General features: G+C 41.5%; 1 protein-coding gene across 19 annotated transcripts in view; it reads right to left on the reverse strand.

Moving 5' to 3' along the window:
• VTI1A (vesicle transport through interaction with t-SNAREs 1A) overlaps positions 1–18,971 on the reverse strand; it is a 464,064-nt gene that overhangs the window by 154,315 nt on the left and 290,778 nt on the right. The window contains exon 8 of one of the 19 annotated variants that reach the window (XM_063617915.1): positions 6–6,986. The exons of the other annotated variants lie outside the window; for them this stretch is intronic. The gene's annotated coding sequence lies outside the window, so the exon portion shown is untranslated. Of the gene's footprint in view, positions 1–5; positions 6,987–18,971 lie in introns of those variants that run through there. 19 annotated transcript variants of the gene reach the window in all.

Consider the following 18,971-nt stretch of genomic DNA (forward strand, 5'->3'; position numbering starts at 1 on the left):
TGGAAAAGACAGAGGGGGATCAGAGGACAAAATGGGATCAGTATGACAACAGAGAAGGGGACCCTGGCTGGAGCCAGGCTGGATTCAGTCCTGGTAGCTCCTGACTCTGGGTCTCACCACAGCTTAGTTGGGAGGAATTGGTCATTAACATCTGCAACCCTCTCATAACTGCATCTTCTCGTGTTTTTTCTACACCTGTTTTCAGCTTATAGTTTTACATTACCTGTGTATGGTTATGTCTATACCATGACTTTGGTTCTTCTCAGCTTGAGAAGACAGACCTGACTTCCCTGAGTTCTAAGTTAAAAGAACTCTTTGATTACTGTTAAATTGATGTATCTGAACATGTGTAATCACTTCCCTGGTACCTAACTGGATAAGACTAGATAAGTTGTAGCTATTAGAGAATGCTGTGCAACCTCTGCCTACCGCACCACCATGTGAATTCACCGTTGAGCAAAGGAAGCAAAGGCTCCCACCTGCCAGGATTTAAATACCTCAATGTGATTGTGTAACCAATGAGAATAGTTGGAGATCAACTCCTCACCTCTGCAGGATGCGACATTAAATTGACCCTTTCATGTGGCTTGCTTTCTGCACTATTCTATAATGTGTAATCTCTAGTAGAGTAGTATAACTCCTAGGTTCTTGCTCTATTTCCTTATTTCAGTGGAGTGATGGACAATTTTATCCCCTTTATTGGTCCTATTTACAAAAGTGACTACAATTGCCTCCAAAGAAACTATACATTTTAGAAGAAATGGATGATATTTTAAATTATGTCCTAACTGCATCCCCATGAGATGTGGGCAGCTGTCTCCTGGTCTAGAAGCAAAGATGCAGCTTGCAGGGCTTTTTTTTTTTTTTTTTTTTTTTTTAAACAGTTAATTACTGAACATTATTGTTTTCCTCTACGTGATTAGGGAAACAGCAGGGAGTTAATTATTGAGCACCTACTGTGTGCCTAGCCATGCCAGATGTGAGGTCACAGAAATGGCCGCGGTCCACTCCCTGCCCTCAAGTAGCCTGCTCTCTCTACGTGCCCTGGCAGGTCATTGGGGTCTCTGCTAAAACACACACCACATTCCCAGCAAACCTTTCTTCAATCCTTACATAATCTTAATTCTTTCCTCTTAAATCTTACCACAGTCGTAATTCTTTTCTCTCTCTTCAAAAGATAGGTACTTCACACCAAACACTAGCTCAAGCACTGACGTTATTCTACAGGACTATGAACCTTCAAATCCACATTTACAGTCCAGACAGATAAAGGAAAACAACCCAAATCCAGGAGGCAATATAAAAGGAAGAGAACAAAACACACATTCATACACTCACCCTTAAAAATAGGGGAAAACCAACAGGGGAACTTGTGTTCTCTTCCTGGATGTCTACTTAAAAATCCCATGTGGTACGTGTGTCTGTGGAAACCTTCGTTATCTCAAAGATAGTGAGATACTAAAGGCCGAGGTTGCCATGGGACACATAGTATTTGCTTTTTATTCTATTGCACAATATCTAATTACAGAGATCCTGATAAAATTATGCATTCCTAAGCACAAATTATGGCCATTCTACAGGAGACTTAGTGTACATATTTTGTCAAATTTCATTAAAAAATAAATGAGGGATGACTCTGCAGAGTATTAGGGATAAGCAGTCTAATAAGACTCAGCCCTTTCCAAGATAGAATTCTCCTGAACTCGTAGTTTGGGCTGTAGGAGTATCCTAGGTGAGAGGCAGCTCAATTAGTTTGTTCTCCCACAAAAGCCTAAGTTGAAACTCTAAGGCCCTTTCTGTCATTAGACTGTTGCATAAGACACAGATTTAAAAATCAGTCTTGGCTAGGTGTGGTGGCTCACGTAATCCCAGCACTTTGGGAGGCTGAAGAGGAAGGATTGCTTGTGTCCAGGAGCTCCAGACCAGCCTGGGCAACACAGTGAGACCTCCTCTCTCAAAAAACAAGCAAACAAAACAAACAAAAAAAAAACTACAAAATTAGTCAGGCATGGTGGTGCAAGCCTATAGTCCTAGCTACTTGGGAGGTTGAGATGGGGGATCATTTGAGCCCAGGAGTTTGAGGCTACAGTGGGCTATGCTCGTGCTACCGCACTCCAGTGTAGGCGACAGAGTGAGACCCTACCTCAAAAAACAAAAACAAAAACAAAACTAAAAAAAAAAGGCAGTCTCTTTGTTTCTCCCCAAAGACAATAATTGATTTAATCCCATGGAAGGCTGAGCTGGTCTTTTGAAAAGATAACATGGGACAGTTCCTCCTCATTCATCTCTACCTCCAGGTAACTACTAACCTGAAGCTTGTCCCTGTTTTTATACTTTTACTACATATATATCAACATGTATAATACTTCCTATATACCTTGTTTGAAAATTATCTTTTCACTCAGTGTAAGTTTCAAACTGCATATATGTGTGCATGGTTCATTTAATAGTTATATAGTATGCTACTGCATTGACCCTCTTGCCAAATGATGAACATTTATGTTGCTTCTAAATTTCTGCTACTCCAGTGTTGCAAAAAATGCCTGGGTATATGGCCTCTTGTCAGTATCTGGAAGGATTTTTCCTGAAGTCTTCAAACTAGAGCATAGCTAAGTTTAAGAGAACTGATTTCCAGGTCCGTCCTATATGTATTATTCGCCAAAAGCAATCCAGGTATCTCGCAGTTCTTTTCCCTCTCTTTCCTTAAATGCCTTTTCCCACTTTACTAAGTAGCTCTGCCTGAAGTGTAAAAACCTCCATAGAGGCAAACAGGCAATACGAAGGACTGCTGTAAGCAGCTACTCCTTTCACCAAGGGCCACAGATCCCAGCTACAGCTCTGAGTTTCTCCCTGTCTTACACGTATTCCTATCAAGGGTGAAGCAGCGTTCAACGCTTGTTGGGATGATCTGAATTCAGATGTATTGTCGACTAGGGTGGTGCAACTTTTGACAATCTTCATTGATGGTTTCACATTTTCCACCCCCTACCTCATTTTCAAAGAATGTAGTTTTTCTGAGAAAGTCTTGTGAGGACAAAGCAAATAGAGTGTCAGTAAGCAGTACTGATGGTGGAAGTGCCTTCTGCCCCATATGCCAAATTCACAGACAGGCTTAAAGCTCCACACTCCATAAATCCACCTAAGGCCACTGGACTGGCTTCCCAACTACCCTAGAATTAGAACAGAAGTGATGTGGTTGTCCTTGGTTCATGTATTAATGCATTTATTTAAACAGAAAAAAAATCACGTCAGACTTGTTCTGTTAGAAAATCAGTCTACCTCGTTGTTTTATTTGACAATGAAGATTGGTTTTACTCATTGGGTCATATGGTAGACTTTTCCATAATTCGAATGAACTAAATCTGTAACTCCAAGGTTTTGATAAGAATATACTTAAAGCATGTAAGACAAAACATTTTCTACTGGGCACAGTGGCTCATGCCTGTAATCCCAGCACTTTGGGAGGCTGAGGCGGGTGGATCACAAGGTCAGGAGATTGAGACTATCCTGGCTAACACAGTGAAACCCCGTCTCTACTAAAAATACAAAAAAAAAATTAGCCAGGCGTGGTGGCAGGCACCTGTAGTCCCAGCTACTCGGGAGGCTGAGGCAGGAGAATGGCGTGAACCCAGGAGGCGGAGCTTGCAGTGAGCCGAGATCGTGCCACTGCACTCTAGCCTGGGCGACAGAGTGAGACTCCGTCTCAAAAAAAAAAAAAAAAAAAAAGACAAAACATTTTCTAAAAATATTCTCATGGCAAAGATAGATTGATGTGAACAATAATTTGATTTTTCCCATCCCTTTCCAAGTATATTCAAACAAGGTTTCTCAATTAAAAAAAAAAAGGGTAACAGGTGTCATTTGTGTGTGAGTTATTCGTACATGTGTATAATTATCCAGGGCACATCTTGGGTTTCAGAATAAGTAATAAAGGACTTGTTGGGCAACTTCCCTGCATCTCTGCTGTGGAATATAAATCTGGAGAAAACTCGACTGGCTCAGGTAATGTGACAACATGTGTTATTATAGATGAGTCGCCAACTGTATGAATAAAATAGAGTTAATTTAAATAGCTTTTTTAGTGTTCTACACTGACAATCTAGCCACCTGAGAAAAATGGGCAAAGCCTCTCTGGTTATTGTTTTTTTCAGTACAATTTTCAAATGCAACCCCAAACTGGATCGCTGTATGACTAATCTATCATTGTGTATTTAGGCTTTGCCGTGGGAGGTACCTGTCTGGGTGGGTGACGTTGCCCTGAGCTGGGCATGTCAGCAGCCTATGGTGGAAAGGGTCTCTTGTCAGGAATCCTAGTGCTGGCTCCACCAAGATTAGCTGAGTGACCTTTAGCAAGTCACTTCCTCTACCTGGGCCTCAGTTTCTCCACCTATGAGATGAGGGGTTGGAGCATGCATTCTCCCAAGGCTCCCTCTTGTTGCCTTGGCCCATCACTTCCTCTCCGCTTTGGTCTAGGAGTCCTCGTTGAGGCGTTTCACCCAGGACCCTGTCTGGGCGTTGGATTGCCACTGTATCCTCCAGCTGGGCCATGTGAGTGTGGCTGCCACCCCTGGAAACTTTTCAAAAACTTCCTAGGGAAATTGCTAGGTACAACTGAGAAACACATGGGGAACCTTGTTCCAGCCTCCAAAGGGGCAGCACTGAACTCTGAGTTTGCCAGAAGGAAGAAGCCACACTCTCCATATTCCTCTTTGAGGGCTTCCTTCTACACAACCCGGTCTCCACGTAAGGTTGAAGAATCAAGCATGTATCAAGGCTTTTGGGGACCAATACATATTTATTTTGCTTCCTTACCAATATTCTTATGTTTTATTCTAGGCACCCCAAGAGAAAACAAAACAAAACAATTACAGTCATCGGCCACATAACAACGTTTTGGTCAACAACGGAAACTATAGCTGTAATACAGTATTTTTACTGTAACTTTTCTATGTTTACATACACAAATACTTAACCATTGTGTTATAACTGCCTATTGTATTCAGGACAGTAAAATGCTGTACATGAGTGTAGCCTAGGCACAATAGGGTATACCTTACAGCCTAGGTGTGTAGTAGACTTTACCATCTAGGTTTGTGTAAGCACACTCTGTAATATTCGCACAATGATGAACTCTCAGAACGCATCCCCGTCATTAAGCAATGCATGCTAATAAGAATACTTGTGGCAGATGATAAAAATAGCTCCCGTTTGCTTTACCCACATCACAGGGTAACACTCAGAGAGTGTCTTAAGGCATTCCCCACTTATGGGAAGTGTGTGGAGGCCCGGTGGAGTCCCGAGGAGAGAGACAGGAATACGATTCAGACGGACCTTGCTGTGTAACAGTGGATAAATGCACAGGTCCCCGAATCTGACTGCCCTAGTTCAAATCTGGCCTCCACCGCTTGTTGGCTGTGTGACTGGGCTGGGTAAATGTCTGGACCTCTCTGAGTCTCACTATCTTCGTCTGTAAATTGAAATAGCCCCAGAGGGTTCTTGTGAGGATTAAATGAGATAAGGACTGTAAACATTCTTGGCCCAGGGACTGTAAGAATGATAATATTATTAACATATTTTTATCACGCAACCTTCTAGTTCGGACATATTAGAAAGTGATTCCATTGACTTGTTTAGTAGGAAAATCTGGCAGATAAGAAGTCAAATCCATCAGCCGTGATAGCAGCCAATGTTGAGTTTTCTTTCTCCCTAGGAATTTTTTCCATTATAAAATGGGAAGCCAAGTCAAATTTGCTCAGTTAATTTTGGCCTGAGAGGTGCTCTTAGGACCCTCAACATTTGTCTGTAAGGTCAGGCTTATCGGTTCACTCCTGTTAACGTGGAAAAACTCCTTCCCTATCACTGTTTCTGCCACTTCCCTTATCCTGTCTTTCTTCTGGAACAAGTGGCCTTGCAAGATACTTCACTCCCTGTTTTGGCAAACACACTTGTTCTGTGAGGGCGAGTTCCGCCCATGTGTACAGCGGTGGGCTGCAGACACCAGAGGGTTTATCAGACAGAAAGGCTTTTTTCTGTAGGTGCCAGGGCACTGAAAGCAGGGTCGCTGCTGGCTGTCCCCCTTCTAATTAAGAGTGTCCCACCATTTCCGAACTGTGACTCTTAGGGACACCAGGATAAACCTAAGGACTGTACTATATTTATCAGTCCTTGGGGCATGCTGGGAAATACTCCCAGATGACTGAGGAGCAACGTGGTTTCTATAACATGGGTGGTGTAGAGGCAGTGAGTTTTGTTTCGTACAGAGTTATCTGAAATTCTATATCATAAAATTGATTTCAAATAGACATGAAATTCCAGAGTCTTCAAGGAAGTTGGCCTAAACATGATCAAGAACATAGCAAACCTGTTTTGAGACTTAGATGTCTATTTTTTCTGTAGCAAATGTTGACCAATGGCTATGTACTTACTGAGCACTAAGGTGGGATAGGGAAGGGAAAGGTTTTGTAATACAAGACATGAGTTAGCATAATTTAAAAGATTCTTAAATTGGCCTCTAAAGACTGAGTTCAAATCCCAGCTCTGCCTCTTGCTACCTGAGTAACCTTGCACAAATCTCCTAGGAGATTCACACGTGGCTTCTCGGCTTCATTCTGGGCTTCAGGGTCAGTCCTTCACTTGTTTGGGCTCCTTCCAAGGTGCTGAAAGAGGTCTTAGCAGTATGTTCGCTTGGCCAAGTATCTTTGTAAAAATAAGATGGCCGGGCGCGGTGGCTCACGCCTGTAATCCCAGCACTTTGGGAGGCCGAGGCGGGCAGATCACGAGGTCAGGAGATCGAGACCATCCTGGCTAACACAGTGAAATCCCGTCTCCACTAAAAATACAAAAAATTAGCCGGGCGAGATGGCGTGCGCCTGTAGTCCCAGCTACTCGGGAGGCTGAGGCAGGAGAATGGCGTGAACGCCGGGGGGCGGAGCCTGCAGTGAGCCGAGATCGCGCCACTGCACTCCAGCCTGGGCAACAGCGAGACTCTGTCTCAAAAAAAAAAAAAAAAAAAAAAAGATATAGTAACTGCAATGCATGGTTAGGACAATTGACTTTCTACTATTCCCTTTCATGTTGGATAGCATCGGTGTGGCTGTGAGCACTTTTGGGATCCAGCTAAGGGGAAGCTGAGTTAGGGATAATTTACTTTGGATATAGTGGGATAGATTCACATGTCCGCAGTCATTTCCATGACTGGTTAAATCGCTGTCAGCTGTGTTGAGCTGGAGATGGTCAACTCATGGAGTATTGGGACACAAAGGTGCAAGCTCAGAGGTCTTACTGTGTTGTGAACATAGTGAGAGCACTCCACACTGGAGGTACGTGGGTGGCACAAAAACAAAATGTATAGAGCCAGAAACTAGTCTGAGAAAAAAAAAAATCCAAATCCTACAGCTCATATATGGACAAAAAGTGAGAGATATGTTCATTTGACAACAATCTTAAAAACTTCCACGACATTACTAATACTGAACCACGGAGCCAAAGAAGATTTTATTAAACTTTCAATCATTAAAAAAAAAAAAAAAACAAGTATTAATCAACCATGCTAGAGGAAGAAGTTAACCCTCTTCCTATTCTCTCCATAAAAAGTCATAAAATAATTATTATGTGAAGAAATGGCCAGGGATTATGCAGCCAAAAAACATAGGGAAAAAAAGTATTATAAATGTGTGTCAATCAGTTAATTAATAAAACAACTTTTTTCCTGCATTTTATGGTGTCTGTAGTATTTGCCTGCTTTAAAAAATGTGTTGCACTTTCTTTTCTTGACCTAGACGATCATTAACTTTCATAACTTACTGTAAGTTTAATGTTTCTTTCAGAGAGTACCCCGAACTGTAAATGCTTCAGGTCCCACAAAACCTGTTCTACCCTTGGATATCTCAGTCTGCTGTGAGGATGAAATGAGACAAGATGCTTAACGTGCTGTCTCTGCAACGTAGCTGGCTTCTAGTAAGAGCTCCGACAGGAAGGGACGTCGATGCACAGTTAAGGGACAACATCGAAAGTGCAATAGTAGGCCAGGCGCCTTGGCTCACGCCTGTAATCCCAGCACTTTGGGAGGCAGAGGCAGGAGGATTGCTTAAACCCAGGAGTTTGAGACCAGCCCTGGCAACGCAGCAAGACCTTGTTTCCACAAAAAATTTAAAAATAAGTCGTGCATGGTGGCATGTGCGTGTAGTCCCAGCTACTTGGGAGGCTGAGGTAGGAAGATCGCTTGAGCCTGAGAGGCCAAGGCTACAGTGAGCCGTGGTTGTGCCAGCCTGGGCGACAGACCCTGTCTCGAAAAAAAAAAAAAAAAAGGAAGAAGAAGAAAATGTAAGCATATGCCATATGTTCCATATCACTTCCGGCAGAATCTGAGGGTGGAACACCATAACCAATCACTGATATTTCTGCAATGAAATATGTTTAAATTTTTAGCCAGAATTAACTTTAATCAGATTTATCTATATGGTTGTGGCAAGAGAGTGGAGGCTGAATTGGAGGGGGTTGAGAATTAAGGCAGGGAAGCCAATCTGAGGCTACCAGCTTATACAAGAGGAGATGCGAGTTTGATTTAGTTTTTTTCTGTAATGTGCAAGGGACATTTGTCTCCCTGCTATGAGGCTGACCCATATAAAACTGACATTTCCATAAGTAGAAAACAATTGAATACTGGCAATTTCTTATGGTTCAAATATCTGGAATATTAAAAACACAAACCAACAAAGAAAAAGTCCATTCTTCCTCCCTGAGTATATCATCCCTGTTTCCTTTCACAGGGAGGGCCCCAGCATTTGATGTGGATTGCTTCAAGGTGCTGCAGACTTGGTCTTATAAGGAAACTTGAGGTTGAACAGGGGCTTCACTGTATTTGTAAAATATTAACTCTTAAGCTTATACCAGGAAGAAAGGTGTTCATTATATTATGTCCTATATTTTTTATTTCTAAAATATTTGATTGAAAATGTATATAACCGAAATAATTTTTTTCTTTTTAAGAGTGCTCTCTCTTGAGAGAGAAAAATGAGAGGCAGCAGAAACTTCTCTGACTATTCCACTGGGGTGGGAGGGTCCTGAAACTTGGGTTTGTCATGTGGAGTTTAAATCCAAACCTCAGGAGACTCCAACCTTCCACAGGCAGAGAGGGTTGGGCATGAAATATCTCCCTCTGGCTCATGAATATGTCTAAAGGACGCTGGCCAGCTGGGGAGGAAGTGAAATGAGTGGAGGATGTTGTTCATAGTTAATGGTTACTGGATATTGAAGACTAGCAAGGAGAAACCACACTGCAGGAGGGACTAGCCCGGTCCTTACCAAGTACACAGCCAGCCCCAGCCACAAAGTGGAAGGCAATCCTTTTGTTATGAGTACCTCCAGACGATGGAGTGAAATAATGAAATAAATAAAAAGATTACTGCATGAGTCATCTCTGGAAAGTAGTAAACACTGTAAGCCTGACGAGTTTCATCTTTTGTAAGAGTTAACATGAATGAAGACGATTTATAATGGGTCTGCTCATTGTTGCAGGGGAGCATTCACAGACTTTGATGGTGGGATGGTACGTTTAACCTCTGAGTCCTAATAATGTTCTATTTTCCAGATGAACTCAAGGCTTGTCATATTCTAGACCTGGAAAGCATAAATGGTATTATCTTTGTATATACAAATAAAAATCAATTCATTTTCCAAATGTTTAACTCATTCAGGAAGACACACACACACACACACACACACACACGAGAATAGGTCCCAGCTAAAGCAACAACATTAGCAAATCTCCTCTTGCTTATCAAATCAGGATATATTAGGTTCAATAAAGGTGCCTGGCTTATAAATCTACAAATAAATAGTTATTTTCCTAAAGAGCATTTTGATTTATTATCTCAAACTGTATTTCCTGTTCATTTATCATAGCTTTTTGTAACTCTCCCCTTAAATAGCAGGAAGCAGTACATCTGTAAAACAAAATATCTCAATAAACCATATTCTCTGAAGTACAAATGGACATTTTCTTCTTGTGAAAACGATCATAGAACAGACATGCCAACTAGAAATCTTTTCTCTGTCATATTTTTAAAGAAATACCAACCAAAGGCTGCATTTTCCTACAAACTTGACATCCTGAAAGGAGATCTGTATAAAGCATAAGAATTAAGCAAACCATTTAGCAGCCTCCACTCCTGGACTCTTTCGAGCCATTTGTGGAACACATCTTCTCAAATCTAATAATCTGCTTCACAATACTAGAGGGAAGAAAAATAGTTTTGGGTTTCTTATGCCCTAGAGATACAACCACATCTCAAAGCTGAGTTTCAGGCTCAAAACTCTTATTTCCTAGCAACTCTGATAATCTGACCTGGCTAGGAAGGCTAGGATGCTGGGGTTCTGTATCAAGCTGTTTACTTAACACATGTCACATCTAAAATAAGGATTGCTTTAGCTGAAAAAGCAATTCATTTATAAGTGTGCATTTATAAGGGCAAAAGTCAAGGCAACTGTGCAAACCACTTGTCAACTTATTTAGAGGAAATTGTGTAATCAACTTAACGTACCAGTTAGCCTTTACCTGCCAGGTCAAGCTCAGAGTGCCTGTCAGTCACCACATTAGCCTATTAATCACTCTGCAGGAAATTCCACATTTTTCTTTAGATCAAACTACAGAAAGTAAAGTGGGAACAGAATCTAGAGAGGATTTCCTATTCGTTTCTTTGTTTCCTTTGACTTGCCTGATGTTTCATGATTTAATTTTTTTTTTTTACTTGCTTGCTACAGAATTTAAAATAGGTTCAAAATGATATATCTCAATATGCACTGCTAAAGGGACTTTTATTGCACAAAGGTAAATCTAGGTATTTGATGGCTGGGTGCCAACTGACTGCTGCAGATTCCAACCAGAGATAGAAAGCATTGACACTGTCGAACAAGTAACAGATCTTTCATTCCAGGAAAGAAAAAAAAAAGATATAAGCTATTAAATTGAAAAGCATTTCCCCCTTTTTTCCACACTGGTAAAAAAGTTCAGATATGTTGATTTTTGAAGATATCCTAATTTTAGGTATAATTTTTAAAAACTCACTTTCAAATACCTTTAAAAATTTTTTATCTGAAAATATCTTCATTTGTCTTCATTTTTAAACAGTTTTATTGAGGTATGATTCACATACCATGCAATTCACCCATTTAAAGTGTAAAATTTAAGAATTTTTAGTGTGTTCACCGAGTTGTACAATCATCATCAATATCAATTTTAGAAGACTTTCGTCACTCCAAAAGGAACCCCAATATTCGTTAACAGTCACTCTTTTGTCTTTTAGTTTTTGAGACAGGCTGGAGTAAAGTAGCGTGATCCTGACTCACTGCAAACCTCCGCCTCCTGGGCTCAAGTGATACTCCTGCCTCAGCCTCCTGAGTAGCTGGGATTACAGGCGCGTGCCACCATGCTCAGATAATTTTTCTATTTTTAGTAGGATGGGGTTCCACCAGGTTGGCCAGGCTGGTCATGAACTTCTGACCTCAAGTGATCTGCCTGCCTCAGCTTCCCAAAGTGCTGGGAATACAGGCGTGAGCCACCATGCCTGGCCCATTAATAGTCACTCTTAATTTCCCCTCTCCAGTGCTCTGTGACCACTAATAATCTACTTTTTGTCTCTATAGATTTAGTTATTCCAGACATTTCATACAATGGATTCATAGAATATGTGGTCTCTTGTGTCTGGCTTCTTTTACTGGGCATGTTTTCAGGTTTATCCATGTTGGATTAGTACTTCATTCCTGTCCATGGCTGAATAATAGACCACATTTTATTTATACACTCATCAGTTGATGGACATTTGGGTTGCTTCTACTTTTTGACTATTATAAATAATGCTGTTATAAATATTCATGTATAAGTTTTTGTGTGGACATAGGTTTTCATGGGTCTTGGATACAGATACCTAGTAATGCAAATGCTGGATCATAGGGTAAACTCCATGTTTACCATTTTAAGTGATTGCCAAACTGTTTTTCAAAGTGGTGACCCCATTTTACATTCTCACCAACTGCACATGAGCATTCCAATTTCTCCATATCCTTGCCAAAACTTGTTATTGTCTGTTTTATTTTAGCCATTCTAGTAGGTGGGAAGTGGTATCTCATTGTGGTTCAAATATCTTTTAAAGAAAATGTTCAAGGTTGGGCATTGTGGCACACGCCTGTAATCCCAGTACTTTGGGAGGCTGAAGCGGGCAGATCACTTCAGGTCAGGAGTTCAAGACCAGCCTGGCCAAGTTGGTGAAACCCCGTCTCTACTAAAAATACAAAAATTAGTCACGTGTGGTGGCACGTGCCTGTGGTCCTAGCTACTCAGGAGGCTGAGGCAGGAGACTTGCTTGAACCCGGGAGGCGGAGGTTGCAGTGTGTTGAGATTGCACCACTGCACTCCAGCCTGGGTGACAGAACAAGACTCTGTCTCAAAAAAAAAAAGGAAAAGAAAAAGAAAAGAAAGAAAGAAAGTGTTCACAGGGGGAATTCTGCATTGTTTTCCCATGGCCAGTATTTGTGAACACCAACTAATCAATGCTTACAGTATCCCGTACGGTATAAAGAATGGAAGAGTGCAGGAAACACAGATCAAGTCTACAAGATGATGGCTCAGAGGCTTGCAATGGTTGAGGTCTTATCTTTAATCTACAATGTTCTGAATTTCTAAACGTTTAAAAACACAAAATGACGAAACCATTCACAAAGGGCATTCAAAGCTGCAATTTTTTTGTTATTGTTTGGCATTTTCTTTGCATGATTTACTATTAGAGAACAAACCCAGTCTTAATTGCAATGCATAATTTTTAAAAAATGATTAATTTTGCTTCTGAAGAGCCAATTGTAGCTACTGTTCTATTTGACTAGCTGCCACGCTTATGTTTCCACTTTCTGGGGGCCTTGGCCCCAGCAACAAGAAAGATAATCCTCCTTTGTGGACATTCCCACAGTTAACTCCACACACATCTGGATGGCAGTTCAATAGTCCACTGTTATTCAAACAATCTGTAATCACACATACTATGTGTCAACCAACAAGCCAGGGTGTATGGCTTTTTCAGTATTCCGTAGCATGCAGCACGCACAATTTACAAATAAAATAAAAATCTACAGCAGAGACAAGGGCACATTCTTTGCAGAGCAACTGAGTGAAAAGAACATCTCTGTTGAAATACAAGACATCGCTTGTTATTTTGATGGTAAATGAAAAGAGGTTCGGAAAACCATATTTCATCTGTTAAGTCTCTTAACATGGAAGAGTACCATAGCTGTGGCATTGAAGAATCTGAGGCCATATGGTTTCTTAAGCTGGGCTTGTAGCAGAGATGTCCAAATAACCACCATTAGCATGTGGGACATGCAACTGACAAAATTCAACAGCCTTATCTATCTAAGGCATGATAGACTGGGGAAAATGGGGACCACGGACATCCTCACTGTGGGCAATTGTTTTTCTCATTACTTTGAGCTGGGAGGACATTGGGAGGGAGGAGTTGAGTTCAACCCCCCAAGTGGCTTGATTAACAATTTTGGAAACAAAGGGTTCGATAAGACGGGAGGAAGTGAAGTTGAGCTCGTCCTGAGAAAACAGCACTGGGGACAGGCTCTCCACACACACAAGTATGACAAGGTGGCAGGAACAGCATGCCAACGTGCAAGCATCGTGAGACAGGGAGGTGTTGGGAAATGCAACCAGAGTGCAGCTGTGCAACATTCCACCTGCCTTGTCTGACTGGCAGCACGATGGCCTCTGACGACCCTGAGGGGCTGCATGCATCACTGGGAATCTGGAGTCCATTCACAGCGAGTTCAGGCCGTGGAACGTGTTAAGCCCTCACTGCGGGATCATGCGGCTAGGTCACTGCTGAATTCCACAAGATTCAGGGACCAGATGATAAAGCATTTCTCATCCATGAGGGCTTTCTCCTCAAGGCTTTCCCTGCTGGCTTTCTGCCCACAACACCATAACTTGACTCTCGGGCTGTACTGAAAGCTTCTTAATAGAGGACAGCCCTTGTTCCAAGGTAAACACAGTTCTGTCGTATTGTAAACTCAACGGTCTTGTAAGAAAATAACCACTAAGATCCAGGTGGCTCATGAGAGGAAGAAACTGTCACCGTTTAATCAGACTGTATTGGGGAGCAAAGATTAATTTTACACTGAACTTTACATGTCTTGATTTCTCTCCACCCACAAAATATTAATTCCTTTAATATTTCAGATGTCCAGTCATTTATTTTCCATTTCATCAGGCATTCATTGAGGACCAAGAACTGTGCTGAATCCTAGATATAAAGAAAAAGGAAACACATACCCTGTCCTCAAGGATCTCCTAGCCTCAGAGGAGAGCCAAGTCTGTACAGAACAATCCATAACATAAACTGACAAATGTGGTATAGAGGAGAGTGAGGAAGCACAGAGGAAAGAATAGTTATTCTGCCTGAAGGCTTGGGGAGCTTCAGACAGAAGTTAACATTGAAGCTGGGCCTTGTGAGATGAGTGGGATCTACCCAGATGAAGGGACATGTGGGCACAAGGCACATTAGGGGTGCTCGCCAGGGATGGTGCCACTTTACATATGGCCCAAATGAGGCCTCTCTGGTAAGACAACGAATCAGACTGGCTAGAAACCAGGTGAGGAATCTAAACTCCCTTCCCACATTCCATTCTCAGTATTCCATTTGCCCCAACAATTGACAAGGATAAGAATGAGATTGTGGTGCAGTGAATAATCCAAACTTCATTAACCAGACAAGACACTCATCTTGATCTCCGGACATCTGAGGACTTGCAGGAGGCCCTATGCATCCCCGCCTAAATGTGCCTAGAGGGGACATATGTCCATCCTCAGCTCTCTCCCTCACACTCGCTGAAAGGCATCGATTCTACGGCTCAGCTATCAAACCAACAATGAACAGGAAAAGCAGAAAGAAATGCAAGAAAAATGACTCAGCAACAGAAAATCATCAATTTGTAATTTTTTTTTTGATCTCCAGAAGTATGTCCTGACAGGAAAGGTGGCCAGAGAGCTTTAATTTTCCAGATCACTGTAGGTCTCAGTGACCTTGACAGTCATCCTCACATGGTTGGAGTGCTCTTGTTCTATTTTTGAGGTACCCCTGTGTTTCACACATACAGGCTTTGCCTTCAGATCACAGAGCTGGATTAAGATCTTACATGCTGTCCCTGCCACCCCCTGGGAACGCAGGCTCCTTGCTCACGATGTGCCTAAAATACTGCACACCCCGTCTAAGGCATCCCAGGGAACAGAAGATGTGCAAGAGACTTTAAAAATTCAGCCTTATTATTTTGTTAGAACATTTTTGTTCAGTTCATTTTTGTCATTTTTTAGTTATCTTCTTATGGGACCAAATGAATAATCCACAGCTCATTTAAATTCCTCCTTTTAAAAATAATTGTTAGGGTTGGGCGCGGTGGCTCATGAGGTTAAGAGATGGAGACCATCCTGGCCAATATGGTGAAACCCCATCTCTACCAAAAAAAAAAAAAAAAAAATACAAAAATTAGCTGGGCGTGGTGGTGTGCGCCTGTAGTCCCAGCTACTCAGGAGGCTGAGGCAAGAGAATCGCTTGGACCTGGGAGGCAGAGGTTGTAGTGAGCCAAGATTGTGCCACTGCACTCCAGCCAGGCGACAGGGCAAGACTCTGTCTCAAAAAAAAAAAAAAAAAAGAAAAAAAATTGTCCACTATGTAATGGGTTTCCCTTGATTATTATAGAATCATAAAGCTTTGGGATGGGAAGGGACCAGATAAGTCACCCAGAACCCAGTACATTTGATGCCAGTTTCCCCTTTGATAGCATCCTTGCCAAGTACTCATGCACTGCATCTATAAATACTTCCACCAGCATCATCTCACTACTCATTTTCCATCCAGGGCAGCTCTTTCAGTGAGAAGGCCTCTCATTGAAGGCACAATACGTGTCTGAGTAATTTCCACTTGTTGGTTCTGGGTCAAGCCTTTGGGGCCAGAGACAGGTTAAATTGTTTTTCCACAGAACAACCCTTGTGAACACTGAAGAGAAATCCTTATGTAGCATTTCTCACCATCTCTCATTGCTAAATGCACTAGTTTGTATACTTGTTTCCAATTTTGGCATTTAGAACAACAGGCTTTGGTTTCTTATCAGAGGAGCCACTTTCAGAGTCATGCCTTTTCCTGGCATTCAATTTCTATCTTAACTCTGCTGCTTGTCCCAACCAACCTAACTCGATTCCCTCATTCATCGCTTTAGTCCATCCATCTACCCACCCACCCACCCATCTATCCGTCTGCCCATCCAATACTTACTAAAAACTTACTATATGCCGGGCACCATTGGGTTAGAGACAGTAGTTCTAGAGCCTAGTGAATAAGACAGACAAGGAATCTGTCCTCGCATAGCTTACAATCTAGTGGTGGTATATCACAATAACCAAGTAAATAAATGAAGAAAGGAAAGAAATATGAGATATTAGGTAAGGTGAACAGAGAGTCTTTTTGAGGAGTGACATTCAACTGAAATCTGAAGAAAAAGAGCGAGCCAGCAAAGTGAAGATCTGGAGGAAGAGCATTTAGGAAAAAAAAAATTTATACATTTATATATACATATGTAAAATAAACATAGTATATATAAAACTATAAAATATACAGTATATAAACATATACTATATATAAATATAAAATATATTTTAAAATACATGTATATTTTAAATTTCACCACTCAGAACAAAGTCATGTGCAAATTCTACTTTACCTGCATGTTGCAATGCCAAATTAAATTTGTTGTCCCTGTGTCTCTATGGTCCATGAACATGTTGCTTTTCTCCAGAAATGCAATTAAAGAAGGTCTTGTGGCACTTGGAGTGCCATAGGGGACTCAGTGACCAGACTGACAGAATATTAATTTCAACTAAGTTGCAGGTTCCTGAGCAGTTGAGGAAGAACAGGGTATTTAATCGAAAAGCCAATTCACATAACCCAAGAGCAGGCTTTGTGTGTTCTATCCAATTAAACCTCCTCTAGTTTTTAACAGCTTTGTTTACGAAGCCCATATTGAAAATGAAATGTTTATCACAATTTTTTGAAGGTGAGGTATAGAACTTGGCAAAGTATTGATTAATAACTTGTGGATGGCTGGTGTAAGGAAACCAGTTTTGAACCCAGCTGTAAACAATGCCTCAGCAGAGTGTTTCAGCTATTTGTAGGCTCAGAGCTTGCCAATTTGTAATTAGTTGCAGATTTTCAATTACTTCTCAGCAAACAAAATAGTTTTATTTGCATTGTTTACTCGGCATTTAATTTAAAAGGAATCCAATCGATTGTTTTTAAAGAAAGATGAATTTGGAGGGTTGGGAGAAAATAAATAGGTAAATGTTTGAGTAGCCCTACATCTGTATTTTTGTTTTGAGTGAAACAAGTGTACAGGATTTGGCCTAAATTCAATCGAGTCTATCACACAATCTCAAAATGCCTCCTGTGCAATTTGTCAAAAGAGAGATTTTTGGCAACTGCATATAAAACTCTTGAGATCTGTAATGAAGAACATAATCAGAAGGGGAAAAAAAGCAAAGTTGCATTTTCTGCGAATTAAAACTGGTAAATCACTGTGGGTAGCTTTAAATTCAATAGAAGATAAAAATAATTACTATTTTAAATGTTAGTCCTTGTTACTTTGCTTCAAACTGGTTCTCTCCTTGACTCGGGGTCCTTGTAGGCCCATGTTTTTTTCTTTGGAGAAAAAAATTCAAATCATTCAACAAAATATTTATTGAGGGCCGGGCGCGGTTGCTCATGCCTGTAATCCCAGCACTTTGGGAGGCCGAGATGGGCGGATCACTTGGGGTCAGAAGTTTGAGACCCCATCTCTACCAAAAATACAAAAGAATTAGCCTGGCATGGTGGCGGGTGCCTGTAATCCCAGCTATTCAGGAGGCTGAGGCACGAGAATGTCTTGAACCTGGGAGGCGGAGATTGCAGTGAGCCGAGATCGCGCCACTGCACTCCAGCCTGGGCAACAGAGTGAGACTCTGTCTCAAAAAAAAAAAAAAAAAAAAAAAAATTATTGAGGACTTATACAACGGTTGCTGCTAGATATTAAAATCAGTAAGACAAGATTTCTGCCTTCATGAAGCTCACTATTTAGTGGGAAAAGGACAGAAATTTACAAAGAGCCCTTTTAAGGACTGGCTGTGATAGGTATTATGATAAATAAAATGCCAGAATTAGGGAGAAAGGAGGAATTCATTCTGATTAATGGACCAGGGAAGGTGAGAAGGTAAAATGCAAGATTATAGAGGAGGAATGGACTCCTGCATTTGTGGGGAGAGGAAGAATATTTTAGGGGGAGGAAACAGGACACATAAAAGGATGCAAGAACGAGTGTGCACCATGGGCCAGAGACCCCTGAAGAGTCTAATGTCTTTGGCTCAGACATGGTATACAGGTGAGGGATGGGAATGATGGAGGGAGCAGAGGAGCAGATTGTGGGCAGCCTTGGCCTGCTAATAAGGAGCTTGAACCCTATTTTGAGGTGGGAGGAGCCACTGGAGAGTACTGAGAAGGGCAGTGACATGGTCAGATGGGTCTGTGTTTGAGAAAGACAAACTGGGGAAGGAATAGCATTTGAAAGGGGCAGGAGCAGTAGGAATGTAAATGAAGGCCAGGCATGGTGGCTCATGCCTGTAATCCCAGCACTTTGGGAGGCTGAGGTGGGTGAATCACCTGAGGTCAGGAGTTTGAGACTAGTCTGACCAACATGGTGAAACCCTGTCTCTACTAAAAATGCAAAATTAGCTGGGCGTGGTGGTGCACGCCTGTAATCTCAGCTACTTGGGCTGAGGTAGGAGAATTGCTTGAACCCAGGAGGCGGAGGTTGGAGTGAGCCGAGATCACACCACTGCACTCCAGCCTGGGCAACAAGTACAAAACTCTATCTCAAAATAAAATGAACTAAAATAAAAT

This window comes from Symphalangus syndactylus, chromosome 2, assembly GCF_028878055.3.
Source record: "Symphalangus syndactylus isolate Jambi chromosome 2, NHGRI_mSymSyn1-v2.1_pri, whole genome shotgun sequence".
NCBI classification, from domain to species: domain Eukaryota; kingdom Metazoa; phylum Chordata; class Mammalia; order Primates; family Hylobatidae; genus Symphalangus; species Symphalangus syndactylus.